This window comes from Condylura cristata, unplaced genomic scaffold (genome assembly GCF_000260355.1).
Source record: "Condylura cristata isolate star-nosed mole 26May11 unplaced genomic scaffold, ConCri1.0 scaffold00023, whole genome shotgun sequence".
Classification (NCBI taxonomy): Eukaryota; Metazoa; Chordata; class Mammalia; order Eulipotyphla; family Talpidae; genus Condylura; species Condylura cristata.
This window is the reverse complement of record NW_004567124.1, coordinates 1274072-1294020: the sequence shown is the minus strand read 5'-3', so window position 1 is coordinate 1294020 and position 19949 is coordinate 1274072. Positions and strand designations below refer to the sequence as shown.

The 19949-nt window shown below is 40.6% G+C and overlaps 1 long non-coding RNA gene and 1 pseudogene across 1 annotated transcript; one reads left to right on the top strand and one right to left on the bottom strand.

Moving 5' to 3' along the window:
* The window catches only part of LOC101628174, a 13539-nt pseudogene extending 11620 nt beyond the window's left edge, over positions 1-1919 (top strand).
* Positions 1920-18441: 16522 nt separating this feature from the next.
* On the bottom strand, positions 18442-19883 carry LOC105853992. The gene is made up of 4 exons (XR_001145722.1): positions 19841-19883; positions 19555-19603; positions 18798-18874; positions 18442-18519 (listed from the first exon to the last, which is right to left on the bottom strand). It is a non-coding gene; the product is annotated as an uncharacterized LOC105853992 (long non-coding RNA).
* Positions 19884-19949: the final 66 nt, after the last annotated feature.

Sequence of the window (19949 nt, the reverse complement as noted above, 5' to 3'; positions counted from 1 at the left end):
CCATGGGTTTCCCATCACAAAGTGACACATGTGCCATCACCATAGTCCAGTGCACTTCCCTCCCCAACCCCGTTTTTGATCCCATTCCCCACTCCACCCCTACAAAATGTTTCTGGTATATGGCTGTTCATTATTCTTATTATTTTCTTGCCTGGTCCATTATACTCCTGCTATGAGTGAAACCATCCAGTATTTTTCCTTTTCTTTCTGACTTATCGCACTAAGCATGATCTCTTCCAGCTCCATCCAAGTTGTTGCAAAAGACATGTGTTTCTTTTTTTTGGTTGCTGAATAATATTCCGTTGTGTATATATGTACCACATCTTTCAATCCAGTCATCTACTTTTGGGCATTGGGCTGCTTCCATGTTTTTCCAATTGTAGATAAAGCAGCAATAAACATGGGGATGCAGCTATCTTTTTGAATCAATGTTTTTGTGTCTTTTGGGTAGTGGGATTGCTGGGTCATAGGGAAGCTCCATGTTAAGTAGTCTGAGAAACCTCCAAACATTTTTCCACAGTGGTTGTACTAGTTTGCATTCCCACCAGCAGTTCAGGAGAGTTCCTTTTTCACCACATCCTCGCCAACTATTTTCCTCTTTTAGTCATATCAAATACTCTCTCCAACTTTATGGATCTCAAAATTAAAGTTTTAACAGTTGCTCCTCTATAATATTACAAACCCAAAGCAGAGCAATAACATAGGAATTTTGCCAGTATGACACTTCTCACTCCTTCTATGGGTTTACTTATTCTTACTAATTAATGAATTACAACAGTGGTCTGCAAACCATTGCATTACACACCCTCTTAGTAAGCATTTTGCAGCAAGCATTCCAAACAGACATTTAGTTGTAACGTGTATACATACATTACTTCATCAATATATTCATTACATTATAAAAGATACTGAAAATAAAATTTTAAATATGGTTTGTTGAAAATATACAAAGAGATCCTCCCTGGTGGCACAGTGGGCTAGAACACAGTACTGCAAGTGAGCTGCAGCCACTTCAGTGGGAGTTCGATCCCCAGTCCTGGAGGTGATCCACATGGTGTGGCAGACCTCTGCTGACCCGCCTGCTGTTCCCCTCAGTAGTGTAGTTTGTTGATCTGCCTGTTCTGCTCCCCAATCTTATCTTGGGTGGACCCTGTCATTGCCCCTGCGCCTCTGACTTGTACCCCAGTTCTGTATGCATAAATATATATATATATACAAAGAAAAAATATATATATACACACAAAGAAACTACTATTTACTTCTTATGCTTGAATAAGTTGGCCTGTATATCTTCCAAGAAACACTGTACTACAGAAAAGTTGGGATATTAATCAACTCCTGAAGATAGAAAAATGTTCAGAAATGTATTCTTAATCAAATTCCATTATAAGTAAGGCAATGCCACTCTTCTGATGATCATAGTTTAATCCACAACACTGATCCTGACATTTTCTTTTTCTCCAGGGTTCCTTTCTGGATTCAGTCACATAAGTTATCGTGTTTCTCCACCAGATCCAAATCTCCTCATGATCCCTATGACAAGGACAAGGATGGATAACATAGATTCAGCAGATGTGGGAGTGAATAAGACCAATGTAGGCTATTTCCCATGGATGAATCAGACACTAGAAAACCAGTTCAATGTGGCAGCTCAACTGAGGACCCAATCAGAGGCAGGGACCCAGACAGAGCTGAAGATTCAGACAGGGTCAAAGTCTCCAGAAGTGCTAGAAACTCAGACTGAATCGGAGGCCCAGACAGAGTCAGAGATAGAGGAAGAATCAGTGGTAATAGGATTAATAGCTCATGCAAGGCTAGCTACTGAAACAGAAGATGTTGACACAGTAGACCCAAGGCTGGAGGCAGAGATAGTACTAGGAGATGTGGGGAATGAAAAAGATGATGGAAGACAGGGCTGATGAGGGCAGAGCTTCAGTTCAGGAAAATGATAATGAAAAGACAAAAAAAATAATTTTAGTTATGAGGAAATAGAAGGAAGAAATATTCTTTTAAAAGTCTAGCAGCAAGGTTTCAGGGTTGAAGATAACTTTGTTGGTCTGTATGAAGAGCAGAATGAGTATCAGAGGTAATTCTGAGATGACAGTATAATGACTATTGAACACTCTTTAGATTGCACTTTGTTCACCAAGTCATTATTATAGGTGAAAAAAAGTCATTGTATTGTTTAGGTCAATGACATCAACATCTTAGGAATCACAATGAAAGTGATGAAAATCTTATTAAAAAGTTCTCATGTTGGTATCGTGTGCTGTGACTGGGAAAGGCTGGCAATAGATGGGTTGTCCAGTTCACAAAATCTCTCCAGATTCCCTATAGCTACACAATGGAACATTCTAGCCAAATGAAAAAGCATTCCATTTGAAAATTCAAACTCATTTTTGGTCCTCACCTAATTTATTAAACTGACTTTTGGCAAACGTCCAACTTTCTTGGACCTATGGTCCTTCACTGACCAGTTGACTATGCAATCCCCTCTATTTATGCCCTTAAATGATAAACAACAGAGATTGTTGATCAGCTATTTCTGTTGATCCCTATGGTCTCAGGTTATTTTAATAGTTACCTCATTCTAGTCAAAATAATTAAATTCATTCCATAGCTCCAAAACTACTTTGGGCAACTCACCTTTTTTTAGATTTCTCATAAAAATTCAGATTTTTCTAACTGCAACTATTTGTGAGAACTGGGAAGGAAAGAAAAAGGTAAAGGTAAAGGGACCCAGGCACAGTGAACCATCTAGATTCAAATAATTCCAGTGAGCCCTTCAATGTCATCACCTATGAGACTATAGTCTTTGAAACCATAAGCTCTTTTTTGGTTGAAAATATTAGAACATTATGAAAACACACTCTAGGCATGTTAACCAGTCACTAATTATTGCTGCCTGGGTGTATTTCTTCATATTCAAATTACCTGGTTCTTATTTTTATTATCTTTATGACTGCCTTCCACAAATGATATCTTTTTTCCTCGTATTTTACTTTTGGGAACATTAGATAAGGAACCAGGAGAAAGTAGAGATGAACAGGGCAGTCAGTATTATAAGAGAGTCCTTCCTATAAATACAAATTAACAGATATTTGCTTTAAAGAGAAAATTCTCTAAGAGTTAATTTTTCAATCATACATTACATTGGATTATTTAAATCAGTTATGTAATCACATAAGTAAATAGTACTAAGCAGATGCTTTGATAGTTCAGAGGAAAAAGGAAAAACAACAAAGAGAAGATCTAGATGGGTAGAGAACTTTGAGAACTTTCAGGTAGGATGAGGGGGCTGATTACCTGGCGGTAGGGATACCTACTGAAGAGTAGATATTTGAGATTGATAAAAATAAAATAGTGGATGCACCAGCTCTTTGATTACTTCATATATCCTCCATTTTCTGCCTTCAGAACTTTAACAAAGGCTAATTGAACATTTATGAGTAAGTTCTCTGTGTGATGGGGGGAGGCAATAAGCATGAAGAGATAAATCCAGGTCTAAGGGATTCTTATGGCACAAAAGAGGCATGGCCACCCAATTCAATCTTAAGGAGGGAAAGCTGCTCAGAAAAGCTTAAGGAGGGGAAGCTGCTCAGAGTTGAGAAAACATGAGTTCATTCTTGAAAAGAATGACTTCACCTAGAAGAAAAATCAGTTAACAAGTCTTCAGTGTGAAGCTTGCTTACCTAAATGTTTTGGGAAAGAGAGAACATATTGTAGCAACACAGTGACTTAAACTGCATTTAAATCAACTTTTTTTTTTAAAGATTTCTTTCTTTATGCATACACAATTGGGGTACAGGCCAGAAGTGCAGGAGCAGTGAGAGGAATCACCAGAAACAGAGTGGGGAGCAGAACAGGCAGATTGACAAAGTACACTGCTGAGGGGAGCAGCAGGTGAGACAGGAAAGGTCTGCTGAACTATGTGGGTCACCTTCGGGGCAGGGTGTTTGAACTCCTGCTGCAGTCATTGTGGGTAGCTTCATAGTGCTGTACTTTAATTCATTGCACCACCAGGGAGGGCCCTAAATCAACTTGTTCTTAATAAAATAAAAACCATTTTTGTTCCATGGACCCCAACCTCTTGTCACAAATGCTTGACTTTCCTAACTCTTTTTCCTATGTCCTCTTTTACTTTGTGATCCCACTCTTTTTATGGAGCAACATTTAACTTTGTCCAGAAATTTCATCTTTCTCGAGTCTTTGTTCCCAATATCATTTCTGGGTCTCCCTGAGCAACATTCAACTTTGTCCAGAAATTTCACCTTTCTCCAGTCTTTGTTCCCAATACCATTTCTGGGTCTCCCTGTAGAGAACTAAGGAGCAACTGTTTTTTGAAAACACAAGGTTTAAACTTTTAGTTTTTAGGAAAGTCCTTCCCCTAGCAGAAAAGAAGGGACAAGAGAGGAGTGAAAACAGGGCAAAGGGGAGAGAAGAAAACAAGGGCCCATGATGGTCTAGGGGTGCTGTGGTGGTGAGAGAACTATGGTGATCACACCTGAGGGGACAAATCCTACATTATCCAAAACAGTGTAAGTTCCACAATGTAAGAAAAAGGTATTGCATTAAAAAAAATTAAAATCTTCTCGGGCTTCTCTGGTGCTGCAGGGTTTATACTCTCAGCTCTATCAAGGTATTGCCAGCCCCTGAGATTTGAGTTTGATACCTGGTCAGCTAGGGAAGTGACTTATATGGCGCAGCAGACCTCTCCTGTCTCACCAATTGCTCCCCTCAGCAGAGTATTTCAGCAGATTTGTCCTGCTCCTCACTCTGTCTCTGATGAATCCTCTTACCACTCCCCACTCCCACACCTTTGACCTATACCATATTTCATGTGTGCACAAGTAAATAAAATAAATCTTTCAAAAAATGTATATTCTCCAACCTACTCTGATCAGAGTGTGATTCTCTGAAGTAATTATTCTGGTCTGCAGAATAATTGCTAGTCCATATTCTTTCAGAAATTGTATCTCAGCAAATATTTGAACTAGGCCTGAAAAAAAACAAAACAAAACTGGATAGCTGGACCAACAGACAAATAGAATTTTCTTGTGATCTAGCTGCCTTCGGGCATGTTGCTCTAAGTCAGTCTTAGAGCATAATTTGCCTCTCCACTCCATGCTTCCTTCTCTCTTCACAGCTTCCACCACAATTCAACTTCTTTGACCCCTTGTCCTACTATTTTTATAGTCATACTCCTACTCATCAAGTTATCATGTAAAAACTTGATTTATACTGAAAAGTAAATAGCCAATATTTATTGAATGCTTGCCATGTACCAGATAGTGTATTAAACATTTTACATATAATATCTCAATCTTCACATACTTATAAAGTTCTGTTAGTTCCTCCAGCTTAGAGATGAGACCTAGAAAGATTTAAGCAAGATTATTTAGGGGGTGACCCAGGATTTGACCAAACACTTTGATTCCATAAAGTTATAGACTCTATGCCTACAACTATAATGTCTCCTATGAGAATAAGGATTAAAAGAAGCAATAGATTAAGAAGAAATTAGCATTTTGATTTAAGTTAATATGAACATGGGTGAACCATAATTATCCAACTTTCTCATTCCTAAAATGCAGAGGTTGAAATAGAGATGACTAGTATCTTATTTCGTAATATTCTATGATCCTATTATGTGAAAATTGTGCCTTTGATTTTACTTTTCCTTACATGGAAGGGCTTTGGCATTACACCTTTCTCTTCCATTTACTCATACTTATTCTAGCACTGATTAACATACTAACAGTGAAGTTTGCATTTTATGAACTCTCTACCATTTTGATAGGTGATTTGGAATCTTATTATTAATTTCCACTTCAATAACAAAGTTGGCCTTTGATGTCATTTATTGGACATTTGTATTTTAGTTTGTGTCTCTATCCATCTTCCTCCAGCTGTCCTATGGCCATACAAACAGAGTTATATATTCTTCTCCTATTTCTGTAAAGCAAAATGTGTTTGGATAGGGCCAAACTTTAGAAAAATTCAATTCTCATCTCAATTTTTTCTGGCATTTTTAGATCTCATTTCTCAAGGATGGTATAAGATATTTAAAGGTGGGAAATGATGGTAGTTTTGCCCAAGAAATTGGTGTTAAAATACATAATATTTTATTTCTATAGCTATCATCAATAGCTCATTGCACATTGGTCTTTGAACAATCTAATCTGTTATCATTTTTCTTTATTGCATATTCCAATTCTTATTTATTTCTTAAATTTAGTTTTCCTTATGTGTCTGAAGCCTATTTTCATTAACTTTTAAAAATAAAGGTTGAATTGGGAATTTTAATAGCTCCAGAACTAAAACTCATTATATAAGGTGAAGTGTATTGAGAGGGTCAACTAGGTCAGAGAAAGGTTAGGTGGAGATAATAAGGGACAGCGAAGTGTGCCTTCACAAACGGGCACACTTATACAAAGTGAAAACAAACTATTTCGCCTCTGAGTCTTTAATCCCGCTAAGAATTAAAGTGTACTTATTTGCTACCTTTTTCATTTGGATAAGTCTTTTAACTACCACCATAGTTATTTTGACATTTTCTCTCTTGCCTCTTCTTTTTCAGAGAAGTCAATAGTAAAGGGAGAATTTTAAGACTTAGTAGCTATACACATTTATTGTAGAAGTATAAAAATACAGGAAAATAAGAAAGGGGAAGACCTCTTCACTGAAATGTGATGGTTGTACAACTCTGTAGACTTATTTTAAAAATCACTGAATTGTGCACTTAAAATGCATGAAGCTTAATAAAGTTTTAAAAATACCATTAACTCACTCATACAAATACACAGCTACACCACAGACAGCTCTCTAGTTTTTTATATTATAAAGTGCCCACCTAGTAAATTTCTTAATCATTTTGCTGGTACTTTTACATATATATTTCCCAAGGTAAAGTTACTAGTGTTATGATGTGGTCATTTTTAGATTTTTCTTACAAATTACCCTCTGAAAGTTGTTCCAATTAGCACATCTAATTGTTATTCCAGCCCTGCTTCTCCCCCTCAAAGTCAGTATTAGCATTTTATATCACTGCCATTTAAAAGGTGAAGATGGAATCATATCTTAATTTCATTCATTTATTGGACATTTATACTTTCCCCTATGTCTCTGTTAACCCCCTGAACATTAGTATATATGTTTCTTGTTTCTATGAGATATTTATACATTAAAAATAAACTCTCTGTCATATGTTGAAAGTATTTTTCCCAGTCATCTTTGTCTTTTATGTCTATTTTTGTGGGCGGAAGCTTTTAATTATGTAGTCACATCTATTAATCTTTTTCCTTATAATTATTGTACTATCCTGGATATCCCTACTGCCAGATGACTAAATATTCACCAATATTTCTTCTATACATTCTATGTTTTCTTTCCTTATACTTAATTTTTTTTAAAGATTTATTTGTTTATGCATACAGAGTTGGGGAACAGGCCAGAGGAGCCAGGGCAGTGAGAGGATGCACCAGTGACAGAGTGGGGAGAAGGACCAAGCAGGTCGAGGAAGTACATTGCTGAGGGGAACAGCAGGGAGGTCAGGAGAGGTCTGCCAAGCCATGTGGATCAACTCTCAGGGATGGGGATTGAACTCGCTCTGAAGCAGCTGTGACTCACTTGCTGTGCTGCATCCTAACCCCTTGTGCCACCAGGGAGGGCCCATATACTTAAATTTTTATATCTAGATTTTACTTTTATCTACAGGATAGGGTAGGGATATAATAGAAAGAATGAATTATGGGGGGAATAAAGTAAATTTTCAGCTTATTTACTATATGCCTTCTCAATATTTGAAAACTGTCATGTATAGGTAAACTATAGGAACAAACAACAAGAATATTCTCTACCCTTGTGTAATTTATCAACTCAGAGGGAAGACATTATACAAGGCTGATGAGTGTTATGAAGGCAGTACATAATAGGTATAATTTAACCAATTATTCTGGCATCTTTTGAACAGTTGATCATTTAAAAGGAGATATTCTTGGGGTGAGGGAGAATTCAATTAACAACAAAAGTCTGTTATCTTAAAGTATGGGTGAGAATCTGTGTAGATTCAAACGGGTCCCTGTTTCAGAATCTCTCACAAGTTGGCAAAAAGGCATTGAGCAGGGCTGTAGTCTTACTTGAATACTAGACAGTAAGATCTTCCAAGCTCACTTGTGTGATCATTGGCAGGATTTTGCTCCTCATAAACTTTTGAATCAAGACTTTCATTTTCTTCTGAGACTTTAGTTCTTCACAGGCTGCTGACTAGAGATCAACCTCAGTTCCTCTTCCTATAGGTCAGGAAAATTCAGATTTTTCCTGGCGTGTATACTTTAGCTTTGATTAAATTTATAAGTGAGTATCAATATGAAATAAAAAATAGCATAGCATTTGGATTCTTAATTCTAGATTGAGGACTAAAATGAAAACGTGTACACTGAATTTTCTGGTTGTTATACACATCTGGCTTGTATATATATCATGTGAGTGAATTAACCATTCTCAGAGAATTAATTACATATTTCAAAGGACAAACATAATTCTGCATAGGATAAGAATGTCAGGATGTGTTGACCATGCCTGAGGGAACAAATCCTAATTGTGAAAAACTAAAGAAGGATGTAAAATGATACATTATAAACAAACAAACAAGTAAATGTCAGTAAAAGTTTATTAGAGTGGGCTAAAATTGAAGTAATTTAAACACTTGAGATTCTCTTTCATCAACATCATGGTTATGGCTTCAAATGATTTTCTACTCTCTCCTTCCTATCACAGCCTATGTTATGAATATACTCCCCAGACTTTGGACAATGTGTCAGGCCTGAGTTCAGCCTACATGAGCATACCCAATTATTTTTTTTTTAAAGATTTATTTATTTGTGCATACAGAACTGGGGTACAGGCCAGAGGCTCAGGGGCGGCGAGAGGCTTCACCAGAGACAGAGTGGGGAGCAGAACAGGCAGATGGACGAAGTACACTGCTGAGGGGAGCAGCGGGCGGGTCAGGAGAGGTCTGCCTCGCCATGTGGATCTCCGGGGCAGGCAGGCGGGATCGAACTCATGCGGAATTGGCTTAAGCTTCTTAGTGCAGTGCTTTAACCGCTCTGCGCCACCAGGGAGGGCCCTACCCAATTATTTTTTTTTTATTTTTTTTTTTAAAGATTTATTTATTCATACAGAACTGGGGTACAGGCCAGAGATGCGGAGGGTGAGAGGATTCACCAGGAACAGAGTGGGGAGCAGAACAGGCAGATGGACGAAGTACACTGCTGAGGGGAGCAGCGGGCGGGTCAGGAGAGGTCTGCCTCGCCATGTGGATCTCCGGGGCAGGCAGGCGGGATCGAACTCATGCGGAATTGGCTTAAGCTTCTTAGTGCAGTGCTTTAACCGCTGCGCCACCAGGGAGGGCCCCTACCCAATTATTTTATCTCTTCATATAATATGGTGGCTTTTATTTTTAGCTCAAGATGTTTAATTTTTAAATTATATTTGTTTTTTTTTTTTGATATTTACCAAAATTCTGAAACTCGAATATGACTGCCAATCATAGACTTTGAAAGTGATTACCTTAGTCTAGTGCGTATATTCTCAACATGGGCAATATTACTTCTAAGAGGGAAAAATTTATTTTTTGGGTGTGTATGTAAAAAGTTTCAGGCACACTAACCTACTGGCAGTTTCCCAAAGAGATCATGGTTCAAATATGCCACATTCTTCCACATTTACATACACATGAAGAGACTCCCTGTTTTCAGAACAGCATTGCCTGTCTGCCTTCAATACTCAGTTCAGGTCACACTGCTCCTAGAGAGCTCGCCATTACACACTTGTGTGTCTCCCACACTGAGATGCTCATCTTGTTCCTCCAAAATTTTAGATCATACTTTATTATAGTACTTATAATTAATGGTTTACATGTCTATTTCCTTCAAAACCGTATAGCCCATCTATGAAATTTGTTATAGTTCACAAAAAAAAATGTGCCTACATATACCTTAATTTACTTTATGTATGAAAATATGCCAATCAATAACTATGGTAAAAACCTTTGGACTATCCATTTAGGAATACAGTAATGACTTAATTATTTTATTGACCTTTGAAAAGATTTTAAATGGGAACTCTGTTCAGAGCTTTAGCATTCAAGAGTCAAATCATGCATACAACATGTTGAATTATCCTTTCATGAAAGCAAAATATGAATCAGCTTACAAAGAATTCTGGACAAGAAGTCATGCACCACAAGTCCTCCATTATTACTTTGTTGATGATGTCTGTGAGGGTATAGTTGCATAGAGAGAATAGAAAAACCAGTTCTTGCCACATTGCAAAATAACTGTGAGGAGTGTCATCTGGTTCCTGGAGCTGGAAGAGGTGACTATACCTTTTAAAATGTGATAATGTCTCCAACAAAACAAATAAAAATATAAACCCAAGAAAGTCAAACCAAAAACAAGACAAAATCAAAAACAAAAGAATGAAAAGTGATTTCATTTCTAAAAGCTGTGGGGGGTGAGGTGGATCTGCCAGTTGGTGCTGCTGTTTTCATATCAGGCGTGACATACTTAAGGCATTTGTTTTTCACTTCCTGCTCCTTTTCTTATTCACCACCAAGCTGCATTGTATCAGCTATGTCTAGTATGTTGAATTCCAGCATCAATCCTTCCTTCCCCTGAAGTATTAAAAGTTGAGGTCCCACTGGGCATTTTAGAAGTGAGATGGGCATTTGTCCTGGAGAAACCCTCGAAAAGGGCTCTGTGGAAGACATGACATCAGGCTTTGTCCACATAACCTTCAAGCTTTCACAAGACCTGGGAGAATAAGAACACCAATGCTGATAAAATATTAGTAAGATTTAGCACACTTAAAGGCAAGAAAACAACATGTATTGGCTAAGAGTTCTAGATTTATGTTAATTCATTCCATTATCAAAAGTTGGATACTGGAGGCCTCCCTGGTGGCGCAAGGGGTTAGACACAATACTATGAAGCAATCCACAGCCACAGCAGCATATCACGAGTTCAAACCCTGGCCAGTGAGGTGACCCATATGGAATAGCAGACTTCTGTCTCACCTACTGCTCCCCTCAGCCTGCCAATTCTGTTCCCCTCTCTGTCTCTGGTGAATCCTCTCACCCCTTGCTTCACTAGCCTGTATCCTAACTCTTGTATGCATGAATAAATAAATCTTTTAAAAAAATTGAAAGTTTGTTTGAGATGTGACGTACCTAGATGACTCATGTTGTAGGAGTCAAATACCAGGTTTGAAATGGATAGAAAAAAACAGTTATCCTGAGTATATAGATTAGATGAGAGTAAAGAATAATGGGGAAAATGTCATGCAAAGGAAAAACATGTACAAAGGCATGAAGGTATGGAAAGTCCAGCATATAGAGCTTTCTTAGTATACCCCAGTCCAGTGACTATGGTCTCCTTTGAACTTCTCTAGTACTTATTTTCTGTGCCATTCTTCTTGACTTTAAACATCTTTTCATCTATACAGTTATTTTTATAACTTGTTGTTTGTTTTGATTTTTGCCTCTTCATCTAGAATAAATTAGAATGTCTAAATAGCAGGGTTCTTTTGTATTTCTCCAGAAGCCTATAAACGAGCTTTGTACTTGATAGACATTAATAAATAACTTTTGATAGGTTGATCCCCCAAATTATGACTATGTGTTTCAAGTCTTCATTAAAAATGTTACAGCTTATCTATAAAAATAAAATAGGACTTTGTGAATAATGGAAAATATATGCATTTATTCAATAAACTACTTTCATTATATATTTTCAGGAGGAACAAATATGGCCTATTATTAATGCTGACAATCTGGACAAGAGGCACATTTTAGAATAGGAATAAGATCTTATTACAATTATTGAGAATTGTATGGTAAAAAGAGTGGCCTTGAATTCTGAAAACTTGAATTTGAATCAAAGTTCTGTCACTGTTGTGAACTTTGGCAAATTGCTGTTTATCTTTGAGCCTTTTCTTCATCTATAAAATGAAGAACTCCAACTTCACAGGGTCCTAAGACACAAACCTAAAATACATGCACCTACTCTGGGAAACAATAGATTCAAGAACATATTTGACCACTCTTTCCCCATTCATTCAATTACATTCATAACCCAATAAACTAGAGCTATTGTGAACCATAGAGAAGCTTTTCTTTTGAAAAAAATTTCTGCTTTAAGTGGCTGTCAAATATATGGACAAGTATATGTCCATCTATGGGAGAGGGGAATCATTTGCTACTTTTTCCTTAAATGTAAGCACACAATCTGGCTAAAAAAATGTCTCTAGCAATTATGGGGAACTCAGACATTATGGTTTTGTATCTTTTCTAATTGTATCTATGTACTCTATTTCTAGTTCTAGTGTTACCACGTTATAATTATTTGTGTAAAATCTAGGTTTGCTAATTAAGTATACAGACCCCATATTCTAGAAGAAAGATGAGGTGAAGTTTATCTTAGCAAAAGAGTTGCATAAAGAAGCTTGAGTTCTAATTTTGGTTAGTATTATCTCTGCCAGACTTCTAATGATGCATCTAACCACAGTTGTTTTAAGTCTCATTATTTACCACATAGAACAGGTATAATAAGAGCTACCTCTCAACAATGGTGTAACTTGTAAATGTTGTTTGTAACAAAAGTACACAGATGCTTTTAAAGCACTTTTGCTAAAATTCAAATTTATACTAAAATTTAGTTCTTTTATTTTCTTATTCCCTGCCTGGTAAAAGGAATTACTAGACATTAAAGAACAAAAGAAAAAAATGCTGCATTAAAACAAGTTTTATAGGATTTTTTACATCTATGTTCACCAGGGATAATTTTCTTTGGATTTTTCGGATTTTAGTATCCGAGTGATGTTGGCTTCACAGAATGTGTTTGCAAACATTCCATCTTTCTCTATTTTGGAGAAGAGTTTGATAAGACTTAAGTATTAGTTCATTTTGAAAGTTTGGTAGAACTCATAAGTGAAACCACCTGGGTCTAAGTTTTTGGGTTTTTTTGGAGACTTTGATTACAGTTTCAATTTCTTTTTGTTTGGTCTGTTCAGGTTTCTATTTCTTTCTGATTCAGTCTCAGGAGGTTGTAGATTTCTAAGAATATGTCCATGTCATCTAGTTTATTCAGTTGCCTTATATAGTTGCTTTACATATTTTGCTATTCCTTCATTTGACATATATATATATATATATATATATAAATATATATATATATATATATATATAAGTTGATGAAAGTTACAGCTGTCTGGTGTATTAATCCCTTAATCATTATATAGTATTCATATCTATCTCTTATTACCTTTTTTTAGCTGGAAGTCTACTTATCTAAATACAGATGTCCCTACATTTTTGGGAAGGGAGGGCATTTGCTTGTATGGTTATTTTCCAAACTTTTATTTTGAGTCTATGTTTAATTTTGGAATTCAGATGAGTCTTCCAGAGACAGGAAAAAGTTGGCTTTATTTTCTGATCCAACTGGCCCCCTGTGTCTTTTGATGAATTAATTCAGTTCATTTACATTGTAGGGTGATTAATGATAGAGGAAAGTTTGTTACTGCCACTTTATTTATAGTTTCTGCTCATACCTAAGTTTCTTGTTCAGTTTTCTATGGATTTCCCAAAGAGAGCCCCTTTCAACATTTCCTATAGGGAAGGTCTAGTGTTAGCAAATACTCTCAATTTCTGTTTGAGAAGAACTTTACTTCTTCCCCCCACATGAAAAAAATGCTCATCACTTATCATTAGGGGAAGCAACTCAAAATCACAATGAGATGCCATCTCACACTTGTGAGAACAGTCCACATCAAAAAGACCAGAAACAGCATGTTGCAAGGATATGGAAAAAAGGAAACACCTGAACACTGTGGGAATGCAGATTTGTTCTGCTCCCATAAAGAATTGAATAGACGGTTCCCAAAATATTAAAAAATAGACTTATCAATAGATCCAGCAAATTCCATTCCTAGATATTTATCAAAAGAATCCAAAACATCAATTTGTATGGATATATGCACTCCCATGTTAATTGCAGTATTATTTACAATAGCTGAGTTATGAAAACAACCTAAGTACCCAAAGACAGATGAGTAGATCAGGAAGATGTGGTATATAGGCACAATGGAATATTACTCAGCTGAAAAAAGGATAAACTCTTGCCATCTATGACAACACAGATGCAGATGGAGGGGATCATGCTACGCAAAATAAATCAGAAGAAAGAAAAATACCAGATGATGTGACTTATATATTGAATATAGAAAACCAAAATAAACCTAGCAGAAAAAAATAAATCGATTACTAATTCTAGAAATAAAACTGTGGTATTGAGGCAGCAATGGGGAGGAGAAAAGAAAACAAAGTGGTGAGTGGGCACAATGGACTATAATGGAGGACGGTGGGTACCTTGGTGGTAGGTGTAGTTGGTGACATGCACCTGAAGACTTGCTCCTGTGCCTCTGAATAATATACAGTGTTGGAAACCAATGCTACTCAATAAAAAAGAGAAAAGCAAATTTTATAAACAAAATGGCAAAAAACAATTTATTTCCATATCATTTTAGAGTCAGTGTTTTAATTACAGATATGCAAGAATTTTTAGCGGCATGCCCTTTGAGGGCCTTGTTTGCCCTTAGAAAAATCCAGTGCTATTTTAATTTCTATTTATTTGAAAATCACTGCCCACTAAAAAAACATTTGCTTTTTAATTTTCTTTCTGTTGGTACTTCATTCATAACCATTTGGTGAGCATATAAATATTTATGGAGTTTTGCTGCATGAGTAGATATTTAATAAATGTGCACTAATATTTGTTTACCTACAAGTACATGGGGATAATGGGAGTACTGAATTATCAATAATGATTCGTTTGGCACCAAGGGAATATTAACTTGCCTATTTTCTTTTTCAAGGGCCTTGTCTTGTTGTTGTTTACACTCTACTGTAATCACCATACCTAGTAATCATCATAGCAAAGAAAACAATAACACAGGCACTACCTTAAGATCAAGTCATTTAAAAAAACATTGTATGTGGGTCATCCCTTGGCCAATTTGGGGCCAGAGAGAAGTTGTTATACTGGTTTCCTTAAATAGCACTATAACCTAACCTGATTCTAAGATAGCTCCCAAAATGTTAATGAAATTAGTGCTACTGAGACACTAGTTATAAAGGTTAGTCCATGAATAAAAGACCCCACAATTCAGAAGCACTCTGATACTGATCATGAAATTGACTGAAAAAAAAAAATCATTAGAATATGGAAAAAATTTCTGAGAAAAAAAGCAAGCCAATTTTCTTTGATACTGGCTATGTACATACAGGCACAATTAATATAGTCAATGAAAAAGTTATAAATCCAACAGGTAAGTTTTACACAGACAATACAAGGTGACTTATTACCCTTTTAAAAAGCTCTTATTTTGTGAGCACTTAACAGCACATTAAATACATTATTTCAGTTGATGCAAAAATACTGTAAGTGAGAATAGAATTCTCCAAAGTAAGGTTCAGAGATGTCCAATAATGTACTGAAGATTAAAGAGAGCAACTGGAGGGGTAGAGACAATTCAGTTCTGCCTCCTGACAGGTCTAAACTCTTAACCACTAGCCTAATCCTGCCTCCCAATATTGTTGACATCAACTCTGGTTAAATTCTGCCCCCAGTTCTAACTTCTGAACTTTAGTAATGAACTTGTACTCAACATCTCTACTTCAATGTCTCATAAGCATGTCAAATTTACTGTTTCAGTGAGAGGACCCCGTTTTGCTCAAGCCTCAAATCTAGCGGGCATCCTTGATCCCTCTATCAAGCGTCTGTCAAATCACCACCACGTCTGTTGACTCTATTTCAAATTATACCTGAATCTGGCTATTTTTCATGACCTCTACAGTTAAAACCTTACCCCAACCTGTTATTCACCTGTACTGTTGCAATTGGCTTATAATTGGTCTCTGCTTTCATAGTCCATTTCCCACAAAGCAACCATAGTTCTTTAAAAATCAAAATTACCCACAGATCATAGCTTGTTTTCTGCTTAAATTCCTTTAGTGTTTGCCATTTCAACAATGCCTTGATTTGCCTTCTCAGACTTTATCCCTTAACACTCTCTTCTTTGCTTAACCAGGTATGTTTCACTCATATTGTTCCTTGTGATTTCAAATTTCTCTGTGCTATAAATTCATGTACTTTAAGAGAAGTACTAGGGAGTATTAGGGTTTAAGAAAACTGGTGAAGTTTTGAAAGGATTCCTAGAGTGAAAGACCAATTTAAAAAAATGTCAGTTAGCTCCCTGATGGTTTAGTGACTTGGATTTGGTGCTTTCAAAAAATGTAAAAGGATTGGTGGTGGTGCTGAGGTGATAGGAACTTAGTAATAGAATGCATGTAGTTCTATAAATTTCTCTACTACTGGTCAGTTGCTCTAGTACCAAAGGACAGGATATGAATGATAGGGTTCATTCAAGATAAGGGTTCAATGAAAAGAAAGATGGGGCAAAAAGTAGGGTTTTGGGGGGCATCCTGTGGCACAAGGGGTTAAAGTATAGCACTATGAAACTATCTACAGTCACTGCAGTATGAACTGGATCCCACGCCAAGGAGCTGACCCTCATGGCGCAGCAGACCTCTCCTGTCTCTCCTATTGCTCCCCTCAGAAGTGTATTTCAGTAGATTTACCTGTTCTGCTCCCCACTCTGTCTCTGGTGAATCCTCTCACCTCCCACACCTCTGGCCTATACCCCAGTTCTTGTATGCATAAATAAATATTTTTTTAAAAAGTAGGGTCTGGACAAGTGCTACTGACTTTTCTCTCTATAACAAATAACATATAACAATGAAGACAGGTGGAAAGGAGGGTTGCTCCAGTCCTTAGGGTATACCAATTGTGGCAACAATTTAGAACTGCGAACCAAAAACAGAACCAAGACCTACCAGCATTAATGGTAAAAGGTTTAATTTTGCAAATCCTGAAATATCTTGGTAAATGTGATTACTTAAATTTTTTTAAATAGAGGTTTATTTACATTTTAAAGGAATTTTTTCACTTTTTAAAATTAATAGCGTAAACAATATGGTTTATTAACAAGGGATTCCAATTGAAAAGATTTTTAATCTGGCCAGTTCCAAGTGGGCGTGTTCTCATGCCTCCCTTCAGACCGCTTCTCTGGCTTAACTTAGAAAGACAATCAGTTCACTCTTTTAGAATGGCATAACATACTCGTACTAACCTGAAATACTTATCTAGTATTTGCCTAATACTTTGTCTGTACAACACTTGCACTTTAAGTTCCCCAAACGAAGCTACTTTAAAAACCTCTTACTATCTCAGGTTAGACCATCTTCCCTATTAAACTCTTGGCCACTCTCACCAACACTCAGCTCAGACATCACATCACCAGAAGAGAGATATGCACTTTCTACTATATTTGGTCCTTGCAGATATTTCTATCACTGCCCGCACAGTACATATTATGCATTATAAATCATTGCTATGATGGATGTTTTAGGTCACTCAAACTAAAACAGGGCGTGTGTTTCTCTGGTCTTGGCCCTTTCTCGTTCTGAGATCCATGTGTAAGTTGGGTACTGAGGCTGTGAAGTAATTTGTAAAGCCCTTACACGCTGTTCATATCTTACGGACAGACAGTTTGCGTGGGTTAGGGCCCTCACTAGGAGTTTATGGAGTTCAGTTTAGGAAACGCTTTCAAAAATGACGTCACTGGAGAAATTTAAAACCCAGGGCACGTCGGCAGCAATGTACAGAATCAAGATAACGCCTCAAAATAAGGCTCACCTGTGACACAGTGTAGAGGTTCCCCCCCAAAACAGATTTCTATTTAATAAGCCGGGCTACAGGAGTTTTAGCTCCACAGCAGAGGACTTCCCGGCACTACTGTAGGGCGCGCGGGAAGTCTCTAGGGCCCGGAAGGGAGGCCGCCTTCCCCACCCGCAGGCTACCAGGGACCGGAGCCCATAGCCTGCGGCTCAAACCACCACCTGGTGGGTTCGGGGGGGCTCCTTTCTCGTAGACGAGCCCGCGGCGACCTCCTCAGAAACAGGGTCCCCTGGTCTCCGCCCGACCCTCGGAGCGACCGCGGCCGGAACCGAAACACCGAGGTTAGCGGAGCTCCGCTCCCCGGGGCCGGCCGATAGAACGGTGGGGTCTCCCCGCACTCCACGCAGGGGCGGCGGGGCGGGGCGCGCTGACGCCCCGAGGAGTGACGCGACGACGCAGCGCGACGCGGTGACGCACGCCCCTTTGTTGGCTCAGTAGCGGTAGCAGCGGCCGTGGAGGTGGCGCTGGGGACTGTTTTCTCTCGGAGGCCGGAGTGGAGCCGCGTCTGACTGAGGCGGGCGGCCAGCGGCCCCCTCGCTCCCTCCCTCCCCCCCCCCCGCCCTCCCCGCCGCCGCCCGCCGGCCCACCTGCGGTAGTTCTCGAAGCTCTCCTTGAGGCGCCGCCGCTCCTTCTCCGGGGGCTCCCCGCCGGCCCGGCCCGTGTGCTGGAGGAGGGGCGCCCCGCTCAGCCGGGCTGCAGCCCCGAGGGCCCAGCCCAGTCCCTTCCACTACAGTGGGCCACGCCGTAACCCCCGCGGGCGCTGGCCCGGCGGGCAGCCCAGTCCCCATGGCCGGCCCTCTTCCCCCACTGCTTTGTCCAAGCAAGGGGGATCCAGGCACTGCACCCCTGGGCCTGTGAGCCACGGCCCTGTGCCCACCCCTGGCCTGCAAGCGGCGCTCACGGCCGGCCAGGGCCCGGGGGCCGCCGGGCATCGAGACTCACGGTGGTGGTCAGCGAGAGCCGCTCCTTCTGCAGAGCCCCAAAGGGCTGCTCCGGGCTCTCTCTGCCAGCGGGGGTGCCTGCGGGGGGGGGCAGTCAAGCTGGCGTGGCCTCCCCATCGTCCCTGGCACGTGGCCACGAGGACCCCGGTGGAGACGCCGCCCACCCGCTGTTCAGGGGCGCCTGGGCCCGCCCCGCCCCGCCCTCTGAGCCCACCCCGCGCAGAGGCAGGCGGCAGGGTCTGGGACCGGTCCGGGGCCCCAGGCCGGGCTGGGAACACAGGGGCCGCCTCTTGCCCGGCCGGGGGGCTCCGGGTGCACCTGCCCGCAGGGGGAGGCCTCCCATCGGTCTGGGCAGTGCGGCACAGCCCCCCACTTCTCCCTGGCTCCCTTTAGCCAGGCCTGGTCCCCAGGAGGTCTGGGTGTCCCCGGCCCTGCAGCCCCCCTCCCCCGCCTCCCCCCTCGCACCAGCAGAGGGCGCTCCGGGCCCACCTCAGCCGGCCCCTCCTGCCCCCCTTGCTCTGGGCCCTCCCTAGCGGGGCCCCCTGCCGCCTGCGCTCAGCTCCTGAGCGCCTGGTGGGGATAGGGTGCTAGGCTCAGCCCAGAGTGGAGGACTGAGAGCTGGCACCCCGGCAAGGGGAGCTCGGGGTCTCCTATCCTTCTGAGTCTGTTTCTCTGTCTAAAGTGGGGCTGTGAAGGTGGGTGGACGGGGTGCACCCCCCCACCCACACAGGTGCCCAAAGTGGCCACCCCCTCCTCACCCTTGTCGGAGAGCTGGCCATCCTCCTCCAGGTCCCGGGCGGGCATGAGCTTCGAAGAGACGAGGGCGGGGGGCGGTCAGACCACCCCCAGCGGGGGGCTGGGCCACACTGCCCACCCCCTGGCCGGGCAACTCCCACCGGCACCACTGCCCACGTTTCTCAGGGGCCTGGGCGGCCTGGGGGCACAGCAGACAGGCCCCAACTCGGGGCAGGCCGGGGCGCCGGCGGTGGGGAGTGTCCGCCTCCCAGGCGGGGGCGGGCGCTGTGTCCAGGTGCCTGGACGCACCTCCTGGGAGCTCCTGCACGAGCCGTCCTCCAGGTCAGAGCTCTGCGGTCACACCGGGCCGGTCAGCAGGCTGCGGGGAGCGGCCCCAGTGGGGGGCTGCCCTGTCCCC